Source organism: Ceratotherium simum, chromosome 4, assembly GCF_057802395.1.
Source record: "Ceratotherium simum simum isolate JZ-2026a chromosome 4, ASM5780239v1, whole genome shotgun sequence".
Lineage (NCBI taxonomy): Eukaryota > Metazoa > Chordata > Mammalia > Perissodactyla > Rhinocerotidae > Ceratotherium > Ceratotherium simum.
This window is the reverse complement of record NC_141903.1, coordinates 64,303,499-64,331,424: the sequence shown is the minus strand read 5'-3', so window position 1 is coordinate 64,331,424 and position 27,926 is coordinate 64,303,499. Positions and strand designations below refer to the sequence as shown.

Genomic DNA, 27,926 nt, shown 5'->3' with positions numbered 1-27,926 from the left:
CTTTATCTTATACTTTATATTTTTTAATATTTTTGTGTTTTTTTTGTTTTATAAATGGCCTATGACTAGATTTCACTTTTAACCTAATCTAAATATTTCTATATTTTTAATGAAGTGTTGACTTCATATTACATTTGTATATTGAATATTACATTTGTAATAATTTTGACTAAGTCAATGCCATATATTTTGTTGCTGTTACAAAAATACATCACTTCTGATACCAACTTTCATCCATATTAGTCAGAATAAGATGATTAAGTACTAGAAACAATCACACATTTTCAGTGGCTTTAAGAAAAAAAATTGTTTACTCCCACAACTTTTGCCAAGTCCGAATATCTCCCCAAATAGCTCTATTCAACAACGTAACGCAACAATCCAGATTGCTCCAATCTTTAAACCCACCATCTCAACACAAAACCTCCTCCAAGATTGTCACAAAGTGGAAAAGAGAAATAGAAGTACTCATAGACTTTTCATTGGCTTAGGCTGGAAGTGACACAGGCAACATCTACTCTGTCTCATGGTCCAGAATGAGTCAGATGGCTCTGCCTGCTGAGATGGCAGTCTGCCATGGGTGTGAAGTGAATAACACTAGGAGTTTCAGAGAAAGTTCTGATCGTGTTTGTAAGCATTATAACATTAAGTATGTGAAATAACAGGAGGAATAGGCAAGATGAAGATATTAAGACTTCTTTTCTAAGAAAATAGCTAGCCTTTCCATTTGTTCACAACTTTGTGTCATTTAGGAACATTTGAAAATATTTTTTAATGTAGATTTGATCATTTCTTGCAAAGTTTATTTTCTGTCCAATTTATCTTATTCATTACTAATATAAATGGGACATTTCCACCATAATATTTCTTCTGGCTTGTAGTTGTTGGTGAAGTATATGAAAGTTGTTGATGTTTTATATTATTAGCTATTGGTGTAAGCTAGTTTTTTATTCTACTACCATAATAAGGTATTTTTTACTTGATTCTCTTAACTTTTCTGGTGCAAAATCAAGTCATCTGAAAATATAGTTAGCCTCCTGTAATGTTTATACATCTTGTATTTCTTTTTTCTAATTTTATTGGACAATGGCTATAGAAAATTTTTGAATAATAGTGGTAATAGAGTATATCTTTGTCTTATTCCTAACCTTAGTGGAAATGCTTCTGTAGTATCTTCCCATTATGAGTAATGCTAGCCTTTGGGTTGAGATTAATACATTTTATCATGCTAAGGAAACTTTTATCTATTCCTATTTTTTTTCAGTTTTTGAGAGGGTTTTATTTTTGGTGAGGAAGATTAGCCCTGAGCTAACATCTGTTGCCCATCCTCCTCTACTTTATATGTGGGACGCCTGCTGCAGCATGGCTTGATAACTGGTGTATAGGTCCGCAACCGGTATCTGAACCTGTGAACCCTGGGCTGCCAAAGTGGAGTGCACGAACTTAACCCCAACGCTAGCAGGCAGCGCCTGAGAGTTTTTTTTTTTTTTTAATAAGCCAAGGAATTAAATTTTGTGAAAGGAATTTTTAGCATCTACAGAAATGCTCAAATGATATTTTGGTACTTCCCCAATATTGTAAATTTTGTTAATATATACCTTAATATTGAACCAATCTAGTCCTGGAATAAACCCCATTAAATTCTATTATGCTCTGAAGTGTTCCTGGATTACTGCTAATATTGAGCATTATTACATCAAAAGCTATTATTTATTTTTTTATGTCTTTATTGAGATATAATTGACAATTAAAAATTGTATATATATAAGGTGTAAAACTTGATGATTTGATATACATTGTGAAATAATCATCACTATCAAGCTAATTAACATATCCATTACTTCATATAGTTACCATATTTTTTGTGTATGATGAGACCACTTAAGATCTAACCTCTTAGCAAATTTCCAGTATACAATACAATACAATATTGTTAACTGTAGTCACAGTGTTTTACATCAGATCTCCAGAAGTTATTCATCTTGTATAACTGAAACTTTATACCTCTTGACTAACGTCTCCTTGTATCCCTCTTCCTCCAGCCCCTGGCAACCACCATTCTACTCTCTGCTTCTATGAGTTTGACTATATTAGATTTCACATGTAAGTAAGATCATGCAGTATTTCTCTTTCTACATCTGACTTATTTCACTTAGCATAATGTTCTCCAAGTTGCAAATGGCAGAATTTTTTTCTTTTTAAGGAGGAATAATATTCTATTTATGTCTAACTACTTGTCGTTTTCCGTTCATCCATCAACAGACATTTAGATTGTTTCCATATTATCCGTATATTTGTCTTTTTAAAATTTTTTAAAATTAAAATAAAAATTGTTATCAAACTTCGCCTTGAAGTGTGAGAAGATTTCAGAAATGTTCTTTATTTTTCTTGTTCAAAACGACCTTTTGTGTTTTGTATTCTTTAAGTATTTCATAGTATTTCTTGTGAAATCAAGTGAGGTTAGAGCTTTTTTGGGAAGGAATGCTTATTGCTTTGAAAACTTTCTGATTTATTCAATAGAAATTGATTCTCTCTCTCTCTCTATATATATATAGTTGTAATATAAAATGTGTTTATAGTTTTCCAGATTTGTTCTTTAAGGGCTCCATTTTCTCTGACTACAGCAATAGGCTGTTATAAAAATGGTATTTCTCTATAGTTGGCCCTCATAGAACCTGATCTTGTTCAAGAGGGCTTTTCTATAATCCTGCATCTCTCTGGTTTCTTAGACTGCTGGATCTAGGGATGATAGCACCTGCCTTCCTCAGTGATTAATCTTTTGAAGGTGTATTTTGCTGCCACTTCCTGACATCTGCCATCTCTAGAACATGTTTCCAGAGAAGGTAAAGGACTAGAGTCAATTTTGCTCAGATTCCCTGTCAGGGAGGATCTCCCCTCTGAGAGTGAATATTTGCTAGAGATTTCTGAGAGCTACCATCACAAGGCCCCCTCCACACTCCTTGTTCTTTCCCACAGAACCATTATGACTTGCACAGGCTTCCTAAATCGTCCCTTTGGTCTCAGATGCATTTGGTATCACTCAATGGTAATTGGAGTTATGGGTTTTCTCTGACTTTTTGTTCAACTGAAAATGTGCTCAATTTTTCTTGTTCTTATTTCAAAGAAAAAGAAATTTTAGAGCAGTTTTAGATTCACAGCAAAATTGACAGGAAGATGCAGAGATTTCCCTTATACCCCCTGCCCCCACACATGCATAGCCTCCCTCATAATTGACAATGCCCACCAGAATTATACATTTGTTACAATTAATGAATCTACACTGACACATCATAATCACCCAAAGTCTATGGTTTACTTTAGAGTTTACTCTCTGTGTTGTGCATTCTATGGGCTTGGACAAATGTGTAATAACTTATATTCATCATTTAGCATCATACAGAGTATTTTCACTGCCTTAAAAAAATCTATGCTCCACCTATTCAACTCTCGCTTGCCTCCCCAATCCCTGGCAACCACTGATCTTTTTACCGTCTCCATGGTGTCATGGCCTTTTTCAGAATGTCATACAGCTGGAATCATACAGTATGTAGCCTTTCCAGATCAGTTTCTTTCACTTAGCAATATGCATTTAGGATTCCTCCATGTCTTTTCATGGCTTGATAGTTCATTTCTTTTTAGTGCTGAAAAGTGTTCCATTGTCTTGATGTACTACAGTTTATTTATCCATTCACCTACTGAAGGACATCTTGATTGCTTCCAAGTTTTGAAAATTCTGAATAAAGCTGCTATAAATAACCACATGCAGGTTTTTGTGTGGACATAAGTTTTCAACTCTTTTGGGTAAATACCAACGAGCATGATTGCTGGATCATATGGTAAGACTATGTTTAGTTTTGTAAGTAGTCACTGGGTTTTTATTCTTCTTCTTCTGGTTGCTTTTCATGGGAGACTTTTATTGCCATTTATGCTCTTAGCCAGAATCAAAAGTCCTGCTCAAGTCATCTTAAATGAGATAACTCAAAATCAAGAGCTAACAGAGTCAGTCAAGAAAAAATAAGTGAGGAAATTGGGCTGGATATATGTAAATACTATCCTGAATTTTCTGGGCACTTGTATTGCATATATTAAAAAATAAGAGCATTCTTCATTTCCAAAATTTCCACCCTCTCTAATTTCCTTAAAACTTGAGACCCTTTCTTGCATGTTCCACTTTTGATTATCCAAGAAGAGGAAAAGCATCAGAGGAAACACGAAGCTATATGTGAACTAAGACTCAACCTCATGCCCAGTAGTCATTACAGATTGGCAAGGAGGGTGGAAAGCGAGAAAGTGTGCACCACCACTCAGCATGGGTCCAATGTGCCAGCTATTCAGATTGTTCAAGAAAACCCAGATATTTGCATTTTTATGTGAAATCTCCTGCATTTTAATTGATGGTATATTTTTAAAACCATATTCAAGTCAAACAAACATTTTGTGAGCTATGTCTGTGCAGCAGACTTTCAGCATATGAAATCATCCTGAACTCTTAAACTTCAGTGTTATTGTTACATTTGACATCATCTCGATTTCTCTGTATCTGAAAGTGGGCACATGAATGGCATATTTCATTTTTGACTTTTATGTCTAAAAATCTCCCGGGAAAGTGTAGGCTTAATTTTTTTTAAATTGATGGAGAGCACATCTACTTCTCTGTCAGTAAAACTTCCCAGTCATTTCTCATTTAAACACTTGTTCATTAAATTATATTTTTTCTATTCCATGCTTTTGGTTTATTTTGGACCTTGATAAATTGAACACTTTTACTTTTTCCTCTCAGACATTCTATGCCTGATGCTCCTTTTACTACATCAACATAAAGGATGGATTAATGACTTTACTGAGAAGACAGCGACATCCATTTACGGTCTCCTCACAGGCATCACAGGGCTGTATATTGCTCTAGCTAATTACAAGAGCAAATGCTCAAAGGAAACATCAGAAAATGGCAGAGAGGGAGAAATGAAGTAGAATCAGATTGCATTATCTTAAACAAAATATGTCTGTAAATCGCAAGATATATGTGTTTAAGATGCATTTAAGCTAAAAAAAGAAACGAAGAAATTAATCAGACAATTCAAGCAAGAAAAAGAAAGGAAGAGAACCTTGAGTTTTCTTTTCTCTTTTACTTTCTTTTTTGTTTCTTTGCTTCTAAGTATATCTTTTAATAAACTTTCAGCATATAGTAAACTTCCAACTTTCCCTGAATCACAATAGACTGGAGCCTTGTTTCCCTCCTACTTTGTAATTTTGAAAATTTGATAAATTAATTAGGATAAATTAATTACAAATTATTGTAAGTTTTCTTTATTGCAACCACCACCTACTAGCACATAGTAGGTATTCAATCAATGTTTGTTAAAATAGCAAATTAATGAATAAACATTGTTGATGTTCATTCCTTCATTCTAGCCTCACGTTAGAATCCTCACCAGCCTGGTAAAATGAGTTAACCTGATTTTGCGGCAAAGGGCAGCTATATTTTATTTACACACTCGTTCAATTACTGCTTAATTCACTAAGTCCTCAGTCTGTGGAGGCTGGCCGAGGAGGCAGCATGGTAAGTTTTGAGGTTTGAGAAACTCTTACAATTCAATAGCATCCGTTAAAATTTTTAAAACTAGGTATCACTGAACCTAGGCGTGACTCAACTCCTAGATTATGCTACAGATGTGCTCCCTCATTTGAGAAATTACAGCTCTACTTTTTCAGAATATAAGACTAGAGGGTCCTTTATATACACCAGTAGTTAAGAAGATAAAGTTTGGTACATTTAAATAATGGAAGACTTACCAGCATAAAAAATAAAGGTTAGATCTCTATTGGTTCTCATGCTTTTAAATGATACTTGCTAGATAAAAATATTGTCTGTATTATGTTTCTATTTGTAAAAAAAGTGAAAATATAAATGTATATTCATATATACCTACACATGTATACAAATATATATATTATATAATATATAATGTTCATATATATAAGGACTATCTCTAGATGACACACAAAATTACCAGTTTTCTTTTGGGGTAGGGAACTGAAGGACTGGAGGTCTGATATGAGAACTTCATATTATAATGAAGTCACAGTAGTAGTAATAGCAGTTACAACAACATCTAACTATGTACCAAGTTCTATTCACTTTACACAGAGTATTTCATTAAATCTGCATAAAAATTACCAATAGGTCCTAGTATCATCTCTTTTTTTCAAAACAAGAAACTGACTCACAGAGAAATTAAATAATTTGTCTAAGATCATGTAATTAGTTATTTGTTATTCCAAATGACAAATTATTATTCCAAATTAGCCCAACCTGTCTAACACCAGAGCCAATGCTCTTGAACATTGTACTACAGGGTTTACACATGTAACTTTTTTCTACTCAAGTATTTTTTTAATTAAATCAAAGTTGAACATGTACCTTGTTTGAAGGATCAAATAATTCCATAAGGATTATGAAAAAACCTTTTTCACCAACTGTGTAATTTTTTCCCTCCCTAGAGTCGCCTACTTTCAATTTTGTGCTCATATTTAAAATGTTTCACCAAATCTATATATAATAATGTTATAGAGCTACATCCTGATTTTTCAGTTTTAGGCATTATATATTAACTTCTCACTAAGAAAGATGTGATTTTCACTTTATTCTTCTCTTCTCTTCCCCTCCATCATCCCCACAACAAACAAGCACACTTCCCTCCCATCCAGCTAATGTGGTTACAAGTTTGTAGTTAAAAGATTATCCAATGTTTAAAATAATGACTATATAAATCTATTCACCACTGAGCCATGGAGCATAATATAACCATTACATCTGTTTTCTTTACTTATTACTTTCCTCAGAGTGAATTTTATCCTGTTTTGTCTTGCTGTTTGTTTGAATAGTTTTCTACTTATATAACTTCAAACATCCAGCCAAGTGTCCAATTCTCCTTGAAATACATTCCAACTTAGCAGGTGTGCTATCAATTGGACTTTGACCTTTACCTGTAGAGCACAATAATTATGTAGATTTCTTGCTTCATCATTATCCTGGAGTCTCCCTTTTCCTCTCTGCTGTATTTGGATCCCCTGATTCCTGGAAACCATCACATACATTTCCCTTTTAAATATTTTTTTTGTTTAATTTCTCATTTTTCTTGAGGATCTCAATAGTCTTAGTTACCTGTCTGAATTTGTCTTCACTCTACCCCCATCTTTGTATAAGAGTTTAACTGGTTGTAGAATTCTGGATTAGAAATCATTTTTGCTCAGTAATTTGATAGTATTGCCCTTTTGTCTTCAAACGTCTTATGTTGAAATTGAAACAGTAAAAGTTATTCTTTTTCCTGAGTCTTTGTATAAGATAAGTTTTTCTCAGGGAAAGCTTACAGGATTTTCTTCTTATCTTCATGAGTTAAAATTCAATGATGATGTCTCATGGTGTGCATCTGTTTTTATTCATGGTTCTGGATATTTAGTAAGAGCTTTCGATCAGGAAACTTATGATTTTTAGGTCTGGGAAATATTATTGGATAATTTTATTATTTCCCCCACTCCATTTTCTTTGTTGCCTCTTTTTGGATTTTCTACTGCTAGGATGTTGAACATCTAGACTAGCAGTTTAATTTTTTTCTTTTCTGTCCTATATTTTATTCTGTTTTGTTTTGCTCTTGCTTTGGGGAGCAAAACTTTCCAAAAATTCTGCTGAGTTTTTCAATTCTTGTTTCATATTTTTAATTTTGAAGAGTTTTGTTTTTGTTCTGATTTTTCTGTATTGAAAATACAGCATCTCTTCTTGTTTGTAGATATAACACTTCCTGTATGTCTCTGGGAAAATTAATGATAGCATTGTATTTTCAGAGTTAGCCAATTTCAATGGTGTAAATACTTCCACATGGCAGATTTCAAGGTACCAACATGTAGTCATTGAATGCAGAGTAGGGAGAAGATATTAACAATTGACTTTTGCCCCCAAGCCAGCAGGCCCCAGCATACTATTGAATGATGGTTTACTTGAAATTACATTTTTCTTTAATTTATTTGGTCTCTGTTTTCCTTAGATATATGGTGATCCTTGCTTACTGTCTCATCTTTAAGAGTAAGATGCTATAAATGGAAGTAAAATGCTATATATGGATGCTCTAAGCATGTGTGTCGAGCTTATCAACTCGTCTTTGCTATAAAGCATCTAGCTGGAAATCCTCAATGTTGATGTCTCTAGTAATTTCTCTTAGATTACTATGTTTCTCAGAGAAGGATCTTCTAGTATCTTGCCTAGAGAATAAAGGCCTAGCTGTTAGTGTTCCCAAAACAGAAGGAGAAAGAACTAGAATTTGTTCCAGAATATGTTTGCTTATTTAATTCCCTTGTTTTTTGTAGAGTACCCACTTAGTCAGATATGCATGGCTTCCCTAGGGTAGATACCATCTTCAGGAAATCAGTCTTCTGTATTTTGTTAGTCAGAATCTGCATTGTGAAAGCGCAAGTGCTTTTGGTGGCAACTGGCACTTAAAACAAAGATAGAGATTTTTTTTTAAAAAAAGGTATTTTACTTCAACACATATTACTGTTAAGAAATGAAAGTGAGAAAATAATAAAAGGAAATATTGTCATGAGTCTTACTATTCTGTCAAATCCCTGTATGACTAAGGATCTCATTAGGAAAGATTTTATTTAAATTTGCATTCTAGAGTGAAAGGAAAAATAATTAAAGTTTCAGTGTGTAGCCACCAGTCCTTAATTCAAGCAAAAGCAAAACAGAGTTCTCACATCAACTACAAGCCTCCCTTGGTCTTCATTGCATTGACCTCCACACAATGAGCATGAGAGCATCTGCATTTTTGTGTAGTGTTGTATTTTTTTTAGTCACTGTCATTTACAACTTGCTCAATTCTTGGGATCCCAGTCAATATTTTCGGGCTTTCGCTTGTCGTACTCTCATTTGGGTTATATACTTTCTTTTTCTTAATAATGTAAAAGTAGGCTTTGGACTATAGTTGAGCAACAATATATTACTCCTCTTAAATCCAGCAATATGCTGGTTATATCTATTGCATTTTCTGAGAAATTATATTCATATACTCTTGAGAACACTAACAAATCTATAAAATGTTTTCCATTTGTAATCATTTTTATGTCTTGGTTTACTTGATAACTTCTTTGCATCTCAATCTACTCACCCGTAGAGATATCATTAATGATGATCAATGAATAAAAATGGTAGTTGGCTGTATTTCTAAAAAAAAAATCTAATAAAATTACTTAATATGCATACAAATGTTTAACAACCCTTTCAACAACTTTTACCTGATACTACAAACACTTTGGCAGAATCAAATGTTTTCTGTTGGTTTTTTTTTTTATAATGGGGGGAGATTCTAGAGATTTTTTGACACAAGAAAAAAATACAATTCTACACTAGAATTTGTTTCTTGTGAAAATTGAAACAAAGTTCACCTGAGAATCATTTTTAGGTAAAATTCTAGTACCTAATCATCACTGAATTATAGGAATTTATGATAACATCATAAACACATGCTTCTTTCATTCAAAGTGATGCTAGCTCTATTGGGTAAATAATTTTTACCTATGAATACCATGATCTGAATTAGAAAATATATGTATATATTTTGAGCTACAGTCTTTATAAACTTTAATTTTAATGATAATTTGGTACATAGACTAAAATGTTCTGTACTCTAGAATAAGGACATTTTTAATTTATCTTTTCACTTTAACTTCAATTAAACAAGCTAAATCTTGTGTTCAGTGATGCTTTACTTCTTGAGAGAAGTGTTTTCCATCAGAAGTGTTGACTCAGGTTGTCGTTTTAATATGAAATTAAGACTTCTGAAATGCAAGCATAATTTATTTATCAGTGGTCCTTCAGGACACATAAGCAAAGTGCAAGCTGTCAGAAAGTAAAAATCAAACAATTAGATGTCATTTAATGTATACACAGAGAATGAACTTGATTTCATAATTGTTGATTTGTTATCCTTGGTCTTTAATCTAACATTAAGGAATGGATTTTAATGTTTATATGCCATTGACAAATTAATAAAATAATAAAAATAAAACCAAACAACACTATACTGTTGTTAGGGAAAACCTTATTGCTTACACCAACCTTTTGGAGACTAATGTGGCAAAAAATTTTAAAAACATAGTTAGTTTCATACCTTTCAAAAATGTAATCTGATTCCAAATATTTAAATCTGAATAAATAATCGAAGCAAAGAAATATGCTCAGAAATTTTCTTACTGTTCTATGCACATAACAATTTAAAATAGCCTAAAAGTCTCAGAAGAGTAAGGTATAGTTTAAGAAAATTATGGCATATTGATTGAATAGCATTTTAAGAGGTCATTTAAATGATAATACAGAGATTATGTAAAAACATGGATCAATGTTTATGAACTAATGATGAGTGAAAAAGTGGTGCACACAACTGTATGTGCACAATTAATGTAAGTGCCAAAATATTTATGATGCACAGAGATGGAAAGATAATGCACAAACACAAAGACTTATCAGAAAGGTCATGAGACCGGGATAGTTTTAAAAGCTCTTTTATTTCGTAAAAAAAGAAAGAAAAGAAAAGAATTAGAAAAACAGTTCTTGATTCAAGTCTCCATGTTCAATTATTGCATATATCATCTGCAGTTGATTATAAACTAATATTATTACTTTTTATGGTACAAATTTATTATTTTAATCATTCATACTTATAAAATAGATTAAATGTTAAAAATTGGTACAGTTACAGAATCCCATAACCCATGAGTTTCAATTTCAATATTGCTGAGTGATTATGAATAAAATGTCATCTTTATTGACCCTCAGAAATGATAAAACACAAGAAGCTATTTTTTTCCTTTGATGTGTAATTTACTATTCATAAATAATTTCTACAGTTATAAAAATTAAATTTCTGCTACATAAGATTTTAAGTAATTGTCTTTGCTGAGTACAATTTCATGAATTAGAACTGTCCCATAAAATCGAAGCCTGCAGTTGAATTATACCTATTGCTATTATTATATTTTCACCTCAAAAATACATTGCCACACAAATTCATACAAACACAGTGATTCACAGTCACAATAACAGCATTTTCTAAAACTAGCTAAAAGCTCACATTAATTGAACACTTACTGAGTACAAGTTAGTCTACAACAATTATTTCATTTAACTATCCTACTCATAATAATATTTACACATTTTTAAAATGAAGACGCTGTACAAATGTGCATAGCTGGTAAATGGTAAAACTGGAATTGAATCCTAAGTAGACATACTTTAGAGCTTGTGTGATTAGTGGCTACCCCATACAGCTTCCCGTAAAATTATGAAGATATTTGTTACATCATTAAGGGCTTACAAGGTTTAGCAGTGATATAGCCATATGTTTATTTGTATGTATATATGCATGTGCATGCATGTATATATATGTATGTATGTGTATAGTATACATATCTTTCAATATGTGTAGTTATATGTCTGTATTTTGTATATGCGTATTCATACCTGTGTAATATATATTAACATAAAAAATATAAACGTGTATGTACATGATTCTAAAGGCTTTAGCATATATATGTGCTCATAAAAGGGGATAATTTTTTAAAATCTCTTATATGTGGCAGTTCAAATAGCATATGTGTCAAACTGATTACCAGGTAGCTGCTTCAAGGTTTGTAATTAAAACAATGCAAAATGCAGTGTCTTGGAACAGTGGTGTTAGTGTCACTTCACCTTTTCCAAAAAAAAAACCTAAAAGGAAAAAAAAGTAAAACGCACATACTAAAGCATGATTGAACTTAAGTCTACATAAAGCCCTCAATTTGAGAATATAGATCAATTTTCATCTGCATAAGTAGGTTCATAGTAATCAGAGAACCAAACACAAACAGTAGTAAAGTCTGTAGTTGGTTCTGTGATAAATAGGAGAGAAATGGTTTAATAGCAAAAGCCATAATTATCCACAGCTCTCAGTTTACAATTAGTTTTCTCTGACAGTTATAGTCATAAATGCCAGCTTTAATCATGTGTTCAGGTTGAATTAGGCTCTGCCAATGCTGGAAGAGATCTAATCCGCTTTCTTTCCTACTCATAATGAAATAATAATGCAAATTCACCACATTGATGGGACAACCCATGTGAATGTATTATAGGCTTGGAGAAGTCTCTTGAAAGGGATAAATTCTTTCTGGGTACAGACTTGAGGTAATTCAAACCAGACAGGGAGAGAAATGGAGCTGTCATCAGAGGCCAGGATATGGAATGGATTTAATTTGTATGAATAGGCTTTTTAATAAGTATAACAGGGCTAAGCTCCAGCTTTAGTTGGGGGATATTACTGCTGTCAGTTTCCAAATCTGGATGCACTAACTTTGTTTGGGAGGATAAAGACCATTTCCAAAACTTATTTCTTGTAACAGCACAGGTCACTATAGCTAAAAGCACACTATGCAGCAGCCATGGTGAACAGGTCTAATTGTGGGAGCTAAGTTAATAGGACAAATCATTTTCATCAATTGGCCAGTGTCGAATGCAGTTGACATTTCCAACTGCTGTTTGAATGTATGTATATTTTAGGCTACAGAAGACATGTCAATGAAATAGAATATATTTTAGTGGCTTGCTTTGTTTTTGAGTAAGAAACATGTTAATTTAATACGATCAAAAGGATAAATAATCCTTTCTAAACCAATAGAAGAAGCATAAGTAAAGCACTGTTTGAAAAACAATACAAAAAACATGACCTTCCATCATATCAACAGACAGGGAACCAAAGTTTGACCATTATAAATATTTCAGGCTGCTAAAACTTCATGTAACTTCGTGTTATATATGCATAAATTTATTTTCTCCTGAAGCTATATGACAAATTCAACCTGTTTCCTCAAATACTTTAAATTGTGTCAGTGAAATAGAACTGACATTTGCTTATTGGTATAATATCATTGATTACTTTGATAATAAACCTAATAAAGAATTAAGGAGTGATGAGTATTCAATGCAGCAAAGCAAAAAAATTTCAAAAACAAAATTTAGATATTTCAAGTCAAAAATATTCATTTTCCTCAATTTATTATTTGGATTCGTTGAATACATTGTTTTGCCTTGCATTACCCTGAAATATAATGTATTTATTAATTTTAAGAACTTAAATATGATCAAGTAATTATTTTTCTCATTTTAAAATACTTTAATTTTTATGAATAAAATTCCAAATGCATCGTTTCATCTGAAATCATTGCAACAAGATTCTTGATCCTTTTTTACGTATAGACAGTGATTTATTCAATCTTTATATAGTGAAAAGTGTCATTCATTTTCATAACAATAAAGTCCACTATTTCATGAAAACACTAAAAATAAGGTCACTAAATAGATAAAGAATAAGCTAAAGACAAATTCAACATTTCTTCACAAACCATTGTGACAACGAGAAGTATATCAAAAGAGTTCATTTCTACTGTTTTCTAGTTTGCCTTACTCATATGGACTCCTTTGTTATGAGTTGGCATTTAATGTTTTTCCATTCAACAACCTTCCAAGTCATATCTACCTACCTACCATGCTCAAAGAACACATTTTACCCAGTGACAGTTGCGCTGTTCACATTACGATTATAACTGTAGCACTGTAAGTAATTACTACATCATAAAACAAAGAATGAATCTACATTATTACAGAGGCTCTCAGAACAGTGGCTCACCTTAAAAAGAATATAATATGTAATGCCCTGGGGAAAAGTGGGAGAAAGCAAACAGTGAATGAGAAGGCTTTTGTTTGTGCAAAGGCTGTATGATTTTCATTTTAAAAAATATTTGAATTTGATGAGAAATAGCTTAAATATTACAGGTGAAATTTACAGTAAATTGTATATCTGATAGGTTAAATGGTATTATCAGATAAAAATCAGTAGCAATGTGGAAGTTTTATAAATTTTTCATACAGAAAAATGACTCAAATATTGTTTCATGAGTGACAAAAATAATTAGGTTAAAATTTAATTAATTCAACATATGTATTCCAGTGGAAGTGGTGGGAATGAAAAAGCTGAATTATTTAATTCATATTGTAAAAGCAACCACAAATGTGTTCTATAAATACATACCTCAGAAGCAATGTGACAATCACTAATTAATATGCAGATAAGATACCACATAATTTTTTTATGTCCCATATAAATAGTCAATAGTCACACTAATATATCCCTATTATCCTGAAAAGTAAAGCAAGTATTACTAGGTTTCCACAAATATTATTTCAGGAAAATATCCAAAATAGTTAAAGTTTTATGTTATGGATTAAATGATATGCATTTTAGTTTAATTAATTAGTTTAAAATAAGCACTCAATAAATATTAGCTGCTATTATTATTATACTTCTTAGGTAAACTGAGTCACTTACACAGTACCGTCAGCATTTGGGGGTTGAGGATAGAGAAGAAACATTTACAGACTTTATTAAACTATACACAAATGGGATTTATAGGAATAATATATATCACATCAACAAACATTTGCATTGTTTCAGGTTGTTTTGAAGAGAGGTTGTCTAAGAATCAGTTGAACAAAGTGATCCATAATTTAGTTCTTGCAATGTGAAAATGAAAACTTATTTTGTTCACATATTTCATGGTACTTTCCTTCCACTCACTGTATTTCACTATCACTGTACACCAAAAGGCAGAAAGGACAAGAATTGTGCACCATATTTTATGCTTGAGAAACCAAGACAGAGAGAGAGCTGGTGACAGACACAAGAGCAACTCACAAGCTATTTAATCATGAAATTAGGATTTTAGAGAAAACATAATATAGTTACCTAAATTTATATCAGAGGAAATGGAGGTCCTGAAATGTCGAATGACCTTCTCAAGTTTACATAAATAGGCAGTTGCAAAGTTCATATTAGAACCAACTTTTTAAAACTTTCATTGTACTTTCCATGATTTCAGGCTTTAACTGGAAATAATGGCCCAAAATCCAGGCCATTGCCCTAAATCCAAGAAACTTGGGTTTGCTAGATAGTGAGCAGAATCAAGAAAAATTTATATGACCTCTATGTAGTACACAATTGTTATTCTCTCTAGCAACCCTACCCCCATCATCTTCTTTTATTCAGAAACTCCTCTAACTCTCATTTCATGCAATCAACAAGACTAATCCCTTTCTTCATCATTAGAAGTGGACATGAAACCTAGGCTGAACCAACATATTCACAGACCTCTGGCCAAAGTGACTACTTCACAAATAGCCTGAGAAGGAGAAAATCCAAATCAATCGTAAAAACATTTTTGAAACTACGGTATGGGAAAGATGAAGCTCTTCGAGCAAAGGTTTCTGAGAGGAAAGCATGTGAAGGCCATCTTGCCAAAACATGTGTAGAGGCTGCCTGCATGAGGCCAAAATAAATGGAACAGGAGTGAGCAATAGAGAGTGTGACTCCTGATAACGTCATTTGAGTCTTTAGATCCATACATACCTGATCGGCCACTGGAAATTTTAGGTAGATATGCCAATAAATTCTCTTTTTCACTTGAGCCAGTTTGGATTGGGTTTGGTTCAGTCACCATCAGGCCTCCTATTAAACACTGTTTCATAACAAATTCTGACATGGATAGCTCTCTTCCTAAATTGAGGATGAATAAAATAAACAACAAAACATTGTGGGGCCTTGAAATCTCAAAGGAAAGAATATTGCCACAGTGTCTCAGAGGGAGTGCCTATCACTGCAAATGCATTTCTACAAGGAATAGAACTAATTTTTTCAAAGTAACTTGTTATCCCCCCAAAAATGTAAGAGGCTACAGGAGAATATAACCATATGGGGAAAATGGGAGGAGATAAGCCAGAAATTCAAGGAAACCAAAATAGGAAAAAAGTAAGTAAATCTGCAATAAAATATTGGTTAACAAAGGCAATAAAGAAGTTTCAACAGTGGTAAAGCTTTAATCAGTATTGTGGAAGGCAGAGAGGGAAATTCTCTCAGAATGCAGATAGAATGATAGAGTTTGGGGAATGGAGATATCACTAAAGAATCAAATATGAAAAAATAGTTAATATCCATTTTATTTTTCTTGGGTTGAAATTCAGCTTGAAAATATGATGTTTCAAGAAAAATACCAGAAAGACTTTGCCATAAGTAAATTCTTAAGAATTATATTTTAGGGCATACGTTGTTAGACTTTTGATAACTTTTAGAGGCCTAACTTGGATATAATTTCAAAAGTCTTGTAAGTGGCAGTATATTTCAAGTGGTAATATATTTAAAAAATAAAATGGGGGATTATTTTTAATACTTTTCTAATATCCCCATCTTTAAAACATCTTTTTCTTTTTAATTCTCAGGATATTATATTTTATTGCCTTTACTTGAGTATTTACAAACATATACTTCATTTTATTTGCTTGCAATTAAAATAATATACAGTTTATAAAACTCTCAGAATGATATAAATTTGAAATTCTCATATTTATTAAAATATGTTTTAAAATTCAACAAATATTTATTGAGCACCTGCCTGGTGCCAAGAAATGCTCTAGATAGTGAGAATACAGTGATAAATAAGAGAAACCACAAGGCATCTGCCTTCAAGTTGAGAGAGACAAAAAATAGAGATCAATAGTATATCATCAAAAATTTCAGATTGTGTTAAATGTTATAAAGGAAATAAGCAATTAGTATCAGAGTTATTGGAGTTGGAGATTATAAGTGAAAACACTCCACATGATAATTTTTATATTACCAAAACATTTATTTATTTTAATGTCTACATCAATTTTGGAAAGCTAACATATTTCTTGACCTGGCAACAAGCAGACCTTGGTTCTAAACCTGCAACGCACTTAACAGCATCATTAACTTGTTAATGGAAAGGACAGCTGTGTAAAGATGTTAATGGAAATAAAGTTATCTTTTTGCAAATCAGTAGGGATGGGCATAGTTTATGTAAAGCTATAGCATGGCCTAAGTTCTTACTAAATATTAACTCTTTCCATAGAAAGATTTATTGATTAAAACCAAAAAGAAAGTGTGCAAACAAAAGCAAATACCAGCATTATTCTTATAATTCCATTTTAGTTATGTGATAATTATTCACCTAGTAGTTGTTATAATGTAAAATTAAAGCAAACTTGGTAATAAGAGTAAATCTTCTGTAGCCTTCTATTTTAGTTTGTGTTTTTCTGTGAAAGCATTTTCAGGATTCTCAGATAATAAGTGCTGGAGGCTAAAATAATAATTAATACCGTTCCCCATGCATATCAAATATGTGGAATGACAACTTTCAAAACATAGTCTCTTACCTGGTACTGGTTAATTCGGATCCAAATGAGGGAGGCAAAACTGCAAGATGCCAAATGAGCTCTTAATATAGCCACTTGGAACGGAAATGGAAGCAGTACTGAGCAAAGAGATTTTTCTCCTTTCTATGCCAATTTGATTCACACCTGCCACCACTTCAAAAATGGTGATACTGGAATACTGCTTCTTATACTGTGGTGGTGTATTAGCCAACTTCCTACATGTTCTCTGTCAATCACAGTAATGGAGGCCATTGGGAGAATGCTGTTTCTTGCGAAAGATTATTTGCAGAGAAAAGGTATTGAGGAATCGGTCCTGTTAAACCAGAACCATGAAAGCGGCTGGTTCACCCTCCATTTTAGATCCTAGAGAAGGATGAAAAATACTTGAAACATTTTAGAAGTGTTATTTACTAATTACTAGGATTTTCTGCATTTATTATTATGAATAAAAATCTCACTGTTGATATTCTTTTTTTTGTCAAATATTGATATGTCTGGGCATAGCAATTTATATATTTATTTATATATCGGAGGATTTTAAAGTATACTCATATGACCACAAGAAAATAGTGTTAAGTATAAAATGTAATATCCAAATTCTGATCATATTTGGTTTTTGAAATTGATAAATTAATCCTCATTATTTCATGACAGAAAAGGGTTACAATTACAATTGTACTTCAATTTCTTTTTTTTGTTATATGTACAAGTTCTTTATTAATTTTGTTTTATTTATTTATTTTTTAATTATTATATTGGGGTCACATTGATTTATAACACTGTAAATTTCAGGTGTACATCATTATATTTTGACTTCTGTATAGACTGCATCATGTTCTCCACCAAAAATCTAGTTTCCATCTGTCACCATACAATACAAGCCCCCTTACTCCTTTTGCCCTCTCCCCACCCACTACCCCTCTGGTAACTACCAATCTATTCTCCTTATCTATGTGTTTGTTTGTTTGTTTGTTTATCTTCCACACATCAGTGAAATCATATGGTATTTGTCTTTCTCTATCTGACTTATTTCACTTAGCATAATACCCTCAATGTCCAGCAATGTTGTTGCAAATGGCATGATTTCGTCTTTTTTTATGGCTGAGTAGTATTCTATTGCATCAACAAAAAGAAAGGACAACCCACCAACTGGAAGAAAATATTTGCAAATCATCCGATAAAGGATTAATTTCCAAACTATATAAAGAACTCATACAATTCAACAACAAAAAAATGAACAATCCAATGAAAAAATGGGCAGAGAATATGAACAGACATTTTTCCAAAGAAGATATACAGATACCCAACAGGCACAAGAAAAGGTGTTCAACATCACTAATTATTAGGGAAACGCAAATCAAAACTATAATATATCACCTCACACCTGTCAGAATGGCTATTTAAAAAAAAAGCAAGAAACAATTGTTGGATTGGAAGGGAACCCTCAAACACTGCTGGTGGAAATGTAAACTAATGCAGCCACTATGGAAAACAGTATGGAGATTTCTCAAAAAATTAAAAATAGAACTATCATACGATCCAGATATGCCACTGCTGGGTGTTTATCCAAAGAACATGAAAACACTAATTCCAAAAGATATATGCATCTCTATGTTCACTGCAGCATATTCACAATAGCCAAGATTTGGAAGCAACCCAAGTGCCCCTCAACAGATGAATGGATAAAGAAGATGTGGTGTATATATATACAATGTACTTCAACTTCTAATTAAACATAGAGTGCTTAGAAACATAATGAAGAACTAGAGCAATAATCTGGCCAACTCAAGGAAATGAAGTATATTACGCAGTTCATGTGAGCATTTCTTTGACCTAACATATCCACTTCATTTTGCATTTGCTGACCTAACTTTTATCTGAGCAGAACCAGCACAATTAATCTACAAGAGTTTCAGTGGGGATACCATGATCAGTTTTCACAACTGACGTCACAGCTGTAAAGAGGGATGTATGATAATTGTGACCTTACATTCATACCAACCAGTTTTGACACTCTTGAATTCCCCTATTATATAACAAGGCATAGTCCTACTAAACATAATATAACAGGTTTTAAAATTTTAGACATATTGATATTTTCATCAAACTTTAAGATACTTACAAAAACTCAACACTTGCACACTTTTGACATTCTGGAATAATTGTTATTAAAAATATGAACACACTTTTATTCATGTAGTTTTTCTCCATCACTTAATCTTATTTGAAAACTGACCCATTATTTGAATTTTTGTGTTATGAGAAAAGTTATGTATCAGAGATTTTTCTGTGGTTGTTATATGCTTAGTTTTAAAGCTTTCTTTTTTTTCATGAACAGACATTACAAAATAATTACAAATGTATCCAATCCTGGAAATAACTTCAGGAAACTGATGTTTTTTGGGAGGAGGGGGCAAGACTTCCTGAAAAGAATTGAAGCTCCACCGGTTTATTCATTGTGTGATTATAGACTTACTTAAATTGTGGTTTTCTCATCCCATTCATTTTTTATAGAAAGCCTCTGAGGTAATAATATAAAGTTCTACGCAAACTGTGTGGTGTATAGTTTATGCTCAATTTCTAGTCATTTCATACTTTGATGTGTATATTCTTATAAAATAGATTGTATTTTAATACTGCTTTGTAACCTGATGTTCAAAAATTTATTAACACATTATGAACACATTTCCATGTAAATAAATATAGATCTTCTCATCATCTTCAACGACTCCATACTCCTTCTTTACCTACTTCGACCCACTCCAGTGAAGTGCTTCAATTACTCTACTTCAATTGCTTGTAGGGGGGTCACCAATTACTTTCTTGAGATTATATCCAATGAATGTTTTTCAACTACTATCTTGTTTGGAATTTCTGTATTATTTGACTCTTGATTGCTCACCAAAACCAGTCTCTAATCCTCCCTGTGTTATAACATTCTCTTGGTTTTCTACGACATTGGATATTCTTTTCTGGGCCAATTTTTGGTTTCTTCTACCTCCTTAAATCTTGGTAATTCTCAGAATTGTTCTAGGCCCTCTTATCTCTATACAGTTTCCTAAATCATCTCATACATTCTCATGCTTCAACACAACTTCTATGCCTCAAGAGCAAACACGTCTATGACTGTTACGTATGCTTACCCAACTACCACACAGGTTTCTCCACTAGGATGTCCTAGCAGCACCTCAAATTCTACACGAATATGACAAAAATTCTACTGAATTTATTATTGCTTCCCCACCCTGCAAAACAAAACTATTCCTCTTTTAGTGCTCCATATTTTATAAATGACACACAATCTTCTTGTATGTTTAAGTCACAAGCAAAAGAGCCACGCTTGGCTCTACTGTTCCCATCCTCACACCTCACATCCAGTTACCAAATCCTTTTCATTATCTTTAACCGTCTCTTTACTTCTTTACATATGCATTGCCAACAACTGGTACAAGCTACCATGTTCTCTAACTGGAACAGTAAAACTACCTCTTAACTGAACTTCCTGCATGGATTAGGGTGAACTGTATGAAATTACCAACATTCAACCATTTTTGATGATAATTTCACATGGTTAGGTTTTATGTAACTCTCAAATTCATTTTATGTATTTCTCCTAGAATGTTCTTTCAAAAACACCAAAACATGAGTGTCGAATGAGCATTTTTTGCATGAGTAACTATGTGAGGCTATACTTTAATTTTTTTAACCCACCAACAATTTTTGCTATAGTCTATTTCAAATATTTCACTTGGATGAAAAATTCTATAATAAACAGTTTGCCTACACTTCCTTGTGTACATGTTTAACTACTTTCTCAACACATATTTTAAAGGAGAACTATTGGATGTCTATCATTTTCTATCACTGGCAGACACGCCCAACATCTATTCTGAGAGTGTTTGATATGTACATATAACTCTCAACAAAACCAGAACAGAATTCAAGAGAGCACACTTCAAAAATCTTGGAAATGATCCCTTTCTTAAGAACCTGCCAAAAGAGAGTGTATACATCTAAATGATGTTCGCTGCAGATTATTTTAGCTAAAACAGTTAATTCAATGTAAACAAGTTGCTCAAAAGTGTCTTGGAAACTTTATAAACTTTAAGGATTTATTTATTTAATCATAAATTTTGTTTAAGAAAAAAATCCCCTGTTTTATATTTTCTGAAATGTATATTTTCTGAAATTTTATATTTTCTGAATTGTGTTTCCAGTTTATCCCTACTGCTGGTGTTTCCCACAATGTAATATTGCATCTACTTAATATCTAACAGAAAATTATAAAAAAAAATCAGAATATGACTTGCTAAACAAGGATCAGATATTGGAATCTTGATACAAACGTTACCTTCACTTTCCATCTAAAGATACCATTACAGAAAAGGATGGCTTAGAAAAGGCCAATATATCGAAATGAAAGAAAGTAGGTAAAAAAGATTACCTGAGAGATAAAGATGTGTTAGAGAGTTGTATGTGCGAAAAACTTTAAATCAAATTGTTTTACATTTAGCAATAGTTACCAGTACATTTTTTTAAAACATTAAAAACAAAAATGGGACAAATAAATCAAATACTCCATTTACCAGCTGGAGTATGCTACTATGTAATCATTTCCAATATTTTAAAATTTGTGACACTGTGAATATATAAAATATCACATTCACTCTTCTGAGCATTAATTTTGATTTTAACCTATTGCCTTCTGTTAAAGGGTGAATGTCCAGTTATATGTATTTTAAGTGGAATTTTTATTTGATGCAATGTCTTTAATACACATCTTTAATTATGGACCATAAATTCACTTGCCAGCAAACTTTGCTTATCTTTATGTATTCTTAAAACTATACTAAATATCACTGTTCTGGACCTTGTACATGTATTATCAAAGCATTTCAACAACGATGTATGATATTATTAATAACAGTTTACAAATAAAGGATCTATTCTTTCTTTAGGTATCAGGTATCACAGCTTTTTCCCTGAGGTTGTTCTTCAATCCAGGTATGACAGAATAGGGCCAAAGAACAAAGCGTCAGACTCCATGGTCCAAAAAGATGGAGATTGAGTTCAGGGCTGCCAAGACATCAGGAACTCAGGAAAATCCCAAAGTGGCAAAAACCACAGAAAAGGAGCCTAAAAACTGTAAACATGTTTTTCTCTACTTGTTGGCTCACTCCTTGCTGTACATGTGCTAGGTAAATCTCAAAGAAACACAGCTGAGAACAGCAACCAAGATGCTAAAGAAATGAGCAAAAATTCGAGTAGCTGTGAAATACTGAGAGGTAGATTTTAAAGCTAAAACTTTACCGTGGTTTATGAGCCTTAATCAACACCTAGACCGTTGGTTAAAACCCAAAAAGCCACGCCCTTGAAATAAGGACCATATCCAAGAATTAAGGATAATGACCACGAATAAGGACGACACTCCACGAGGAAGGAGAGACTGAATAGACCAGCCCTAACGAAGTCTTAAATCAAACCTCAGCAAGATCAAGTTAATCACAGAATACTAAATCCTGTGGAAGCAAACTTTACCCTTTTGGGAGAAGAAAACGTCATCCAGCGTTTTCACAAGTGCACTTCAACAATGTTCAACATCCATTCAAAACTTACAAGGAATACCAAAAAGAGATTGAAATGACTGAGAATTAATATAAAACAAGGAAAATAGATGAAGAACTACAGATAATTCAGATATTGGAATCATCAGATAGGGAATTTAACTATGACTAATATGTGAATCATGATAAAAATCTGAAAGAAAAGAAAAGATGAAAAATAGATTAAAAGCTAAAGATTTTAGGGGGCCGGCCCAGGGGCATAGTGGTTAAATTTACACACTGTGCTTTGGCAGCCTGGGGTTTGCAGGTTCGGATCCTGGGTGTGGACCTACACACTGCTCATTAAGCTATGCTGTGGCAGCATCCCACATACAAAATAGAAGAAGATGAGCATGGATGTTAGCTCAGGGCCAATCTTCCTCAGCAAAAAGAGGAGGATTGGCAACAGATTTTAGCTCAGGGCCAATCTTCCTCACCAAAAAAAAAAAAAAAGGTAAAGAGTTTGACAGAGAATTGGAAATTACAAAAAGTGGATATTCTGAAAATAATAAAATAGCTGAAAATAACAGCACATTGAATGTGATTGGACATAATAGGACATAGAATTAGAAAACCAGAAATAGAACAATAGAATATATACAAACTGAAGCACTGAGAGAAACAAGAATGATAAAAAATAATATACAATAAAATAAAATGCATGAGATGTGAGACACCATCATAAGTTCTAACCTATGTGAAATTTGAATCCCAAAGAGAGTAAATGAGACCGAATCAATATTTGAAGAAATACCAGCAAATAATTTTCAAAAACTGATGAAAACTTCTCTGTGAATCCCATGCAGATGCAAATATTTTATTTAAATGCATACAAGATAAATATAAAGAAAACCATGTCCAATCACATCAGAGTGAAACTGTTGAAAATCAAGGATGAAGAGAAAACTTTGACAGTAGCCAGAGAAACAAAAGATGTTATTACCTTCAAAGAAACAGTAAGATTGATGGCTGACTTACCAACAAAAACGATCAAAGCCTGATGGCTGTTTAATGACATATTAACATGCTAGAAACATTTCCAATATACAATCCTATACTCAGAAGAAATATCCTTCAAATGTGGAATAAGAGGTATCAGACTTACCCCCCAACCCTAGACAACTATAAAACTGGAAAAAACTATATGAAGCAACTCTTCAGATCAGTAACAACACATAGAACAAGGCTATTATCTGTAAGAAAAAGGAAATGCATTAGGTAAGCATCACATTCACCAAGCTTTCCACCTGGGGGATCTTTCTGGACCATGACAAAAGGAAGGGAAGTTCAAAAAGAAACAGTCTCCCTGGGAAGAGGAAATCAGTGATTGCAATACAGGAATCTTGAGGCAGCTGAAATTTCAAAAGCAGAATATGAGAGATAAAGGAGATGTGCAGACAGAAAGCAACGGAAATCTGCATAGCAATCCCGTGAGCCTTTGGCTGAAGATTAATCTGCACATGCACAGGATGATTCTCCATGAGAACTTGCTGAGAACCACCACTGAGTGACTGTATCCTGAATAGGAATTCTGGATACATTGGAGCTTGTCCAGCCATGGTGGAGAGGCTTCACTCATCACTCTGGGCATTCAGTTGAAATGACCGAAAGCGCTTTCCTTGGTACGACTACTCTCGTACTAGGGTAAGGCAACTTCAAAACTGTCCTAATAAATTCTAATACCAAGACTCAATAGGCACGATAAATTAACTTTCTGTAAGAACAAAACTCATCATTCTTTAAAAGAAGCCAACAGAATCCAGACTATCGACACTGTAACATCCACAAGGGCCAGCATCTAATCAATCACAAATTGATACCCATAGACAAAAGTGGGAAGCTGTGATCCATAGCTAAAAGGACAGATAAGTCAAGAGAGATATAGGGATGTCACTGAAATTAGCAGACAGGAAAGTTAAAAGAGCTATTACATGTAAGGTCAAAGGTTTAAAGGAAAATATAGACATCAAGAGGTAAGAGGTTGAAAATCACAGTAGAAAAATGGAAAATATAAAAAAAACCAAATGATTCTGCTTACAAATATGTTGGAGTACTTGTTTGGCTTTGAAAGTACTAGCTTTCCTGCCATAAACAACAAGAAAATGTTTTCAGACATTGGACAGTTGGCAATACAGGGCTGTAATCCTGATAGAAGAAAAATAAACAAGATGAATTTTATGATTATCCCAGCTTGCTGAATGCCTGGAAGCACTTTCAGGACTCTAGTGTAGTGAGGGGGAAATCAACCAGAAGAAACATTTTCTCTGTATTAAGAAGATAAAGATCAAAGTTCATAGCTGTAGAGGCAGCTGGAATATATGGGCAAAGTACCATACAGAAGGTTGTTATGCAGAAAAAACTCCAGAAATCTACAGTGGACTCCTCTTCAGTATTCAGCCAAAGACTATTTAGCCATGCACCTATACGGGACGATACTCCACCAGACTGGACAATGAACAACAAACTTGGATCTATAAGCTAAACAACAACCAAAGCTCACATAGTGTGGGAAGACATTTAATTCAGACAAGGAAGAGTAGGGAGATGTTATTGAACTCTTAGGGCTATAAGTAGAGTCACCAGAAATGATACACACAAATTTTGAGTACAGGCATACTTTGGATATATTGCGGATTTAGTTCCAGACCACCACAATAAAGTAAATACGGGAATAAAGCTAGTCACACAAATTTTTTGATTTCCTGTTGCATATAAAAGTTATATTTACACTATAATGTAGTCTATTAAGTGTGCAATTGCATTATGTCTAAAACAACGTACATATCTTAATTAAAAAATACTTGATTACTATAAAACGCTAACTATCATCTGAGCCTTCAGCAAGTCATAATCTCTTTGCTGGTGGAGGGTCTTGTGAAAAACACAGTATCTGCAAAGCACAATACAGTGAAGTGTAATAAAGTGAGGTATGCCTGTGCTGATAAACCATTCCTAGAGTAAAGACTACTTTAGACACATTGTAGCAATGGATATGACAAGCTTTCAAAGGATCAAGCTAATCCACAAATAACTCACTGCCAGAAAAAATCAACACTCGTAAAGGAAAGCAACAAATTTCAGATGTTCAAAAACATAATATTTACATGTTCTGCATTCAGTCAAAACGTACTGGTCATACGAAGATCCAGGAAAATGTGATCCATAAGCTGAGAATAATCAGGAGAAACAGGCCCAAAAATCCATGTCTGCAATTGGGAAACAAAAATTCTAAAACATATATTATAAAAATGTTCAAGAATTTGAAGAAAAGCATAAACATAATGAAAAGAAAAATAAATAAGGACAAAAATTGGAAACCTTAGAGGTGAATATACAATCCACTGAAGAGGAATAATAGCAGATTATACACAGTATAAAGAAAAGATCAGTAAACGTTACAGTAGTGCCTTCCTAATATATGGCAGAAATGTTATAGATATGAAATATCAATGCCAATGATCCTTTCATTGCTTTTCTTTGGTCTAATTCATGGTTCTAAAAGAATCTACATATAATGATTCGTAATTAACAAATCTCATGGCAGCTGAATAATATTTTGAAATATTAAATAATTCACATATGTACATATGTCTAAATGAAACGTGTGATGATGACTCTTTATATTTATTATACAGATCTATATGTGTTAGAGATAGTAAAACTGCAATATAAGTTAGTGATTTATTTGATAAAATTAAAATATTTTGTATATTATAATGATAATATATACAACTCCATTACAAAGTTTAATCTCAACTTCAAAATCCTACTTTATTTCTGAATCTAAGAATTGCTATAAGAATTTCATAGACAATTCATTACAACTTGCACAGAAAAGTAAAGTTTTTTTCCAAATTAATATTAATAGAACACAATCTAAGACCTAAAATGACTCAGGAAAGGATATATAATTTGGCATTTCATTCACTTGAACAAAAACTATGTGGAAGAGTTATTTACAGCAATCTATTTAGTGATTTTGCTGAAATTAATGCATAAATAATTTTGTGAAATGTTTCATAAAAGGTATATTTCTTTATTATTCACTCAAACACAGTAGGACTATTTGGAGGCATTTCTCCATGGATGTCTTGTATTTCTACACATCTTACCAGCAGATACACTGTCATTTTTTTGTTCCAGACTACTTTTGTGTGTGTGTGTGTGTGCGTGAGGAAGATCAGCCCTGAGCTAACATCCAATGCCAATCCTCCCCTTTTTGCAGAGGAAGACTGGCCCTGGGTTAACGTCCGTGCCCATCTTCCTCTACTTTATATGGGACGCCGCCACATCATGGCTTGACAAGCGGCGCGGTGGTGCGCACCTGGGATTGGAACCTGCGAACCCTGGGCCGCTGAAGCAGAGCGAGCGCACTTAAACACTGCGTCACCGGGCCGGCCCCCCAGACTACTTTCTAAAGAATATTTGTTTGGCAAACAGACTTGAATAACAGAGATAGTGTAGGTTTTTTCAGGAAAGAGGGCAGAATTTTGCTGTCCAGAATAATAAAGATAATGTCTCTCTCAGATGCGAAGTTTGGACATGTTTGCTTGCAGCTCCCTTAAAAGACTGGAATTTCCTATGGCTGGGGTTCCACTCCTGCACTGCAAGACACTGTATACCCAGGAATCACGTGGCCCTTGTCATGTCATCATGTGGGAATTGGGGCTTACTAAACTGCTGTAAACGATGACACTCTGGCTACTGTATGGCTGTGAGTAATAAAGTCCTTAGTCTCCGACCCAAGTCTCCTGTCTTCTTCAACTGTCCCTGAAAGTAGGGCAGGCTAACTTGTTAGGTTGCATGGAGAGTAAAATCTCCCACATTTAACAGTTCTTGATATGACCAGCTAGAGAACTATCAGATATAAATATAGAGATTTATCATCTTTGATATTTTTCATTTAAAGCTATAGATTTTTCTATTTTTTCATTATGAAGATATATTTGTAAGGCAGAACTATAAAATCTATTTTGAAATATATTTTATTAAACTCATTAATTTGATTTACAAAT

At 33.1% G+C, this 27,926-nt stretch overlaps 1 long non-coding RNA gene across 1 annotated transcript in view; it reads left to right on the top strand.

Annotated features, from left to right (window-relative positions):
* The window catches only part of LOC147917309 (uncharacterized), a 50,942-nt gene extending 23,290 nt beyond the window's left edge, over window positions 1–27,652 (top strand). The window contains exon 2 of the long non-coding RNA XR_015551992.1: window positions 27,137–27,652. This is a non-coding gene — a long non-coding RNA (uncharacterized LOC147917309). The remainder of the gene's footprint in view (window positions 1–27,136) is intronic.
* The last annotated feature ends 274 nt before the right edge of the window (window positions 27,653–27,926 follow it).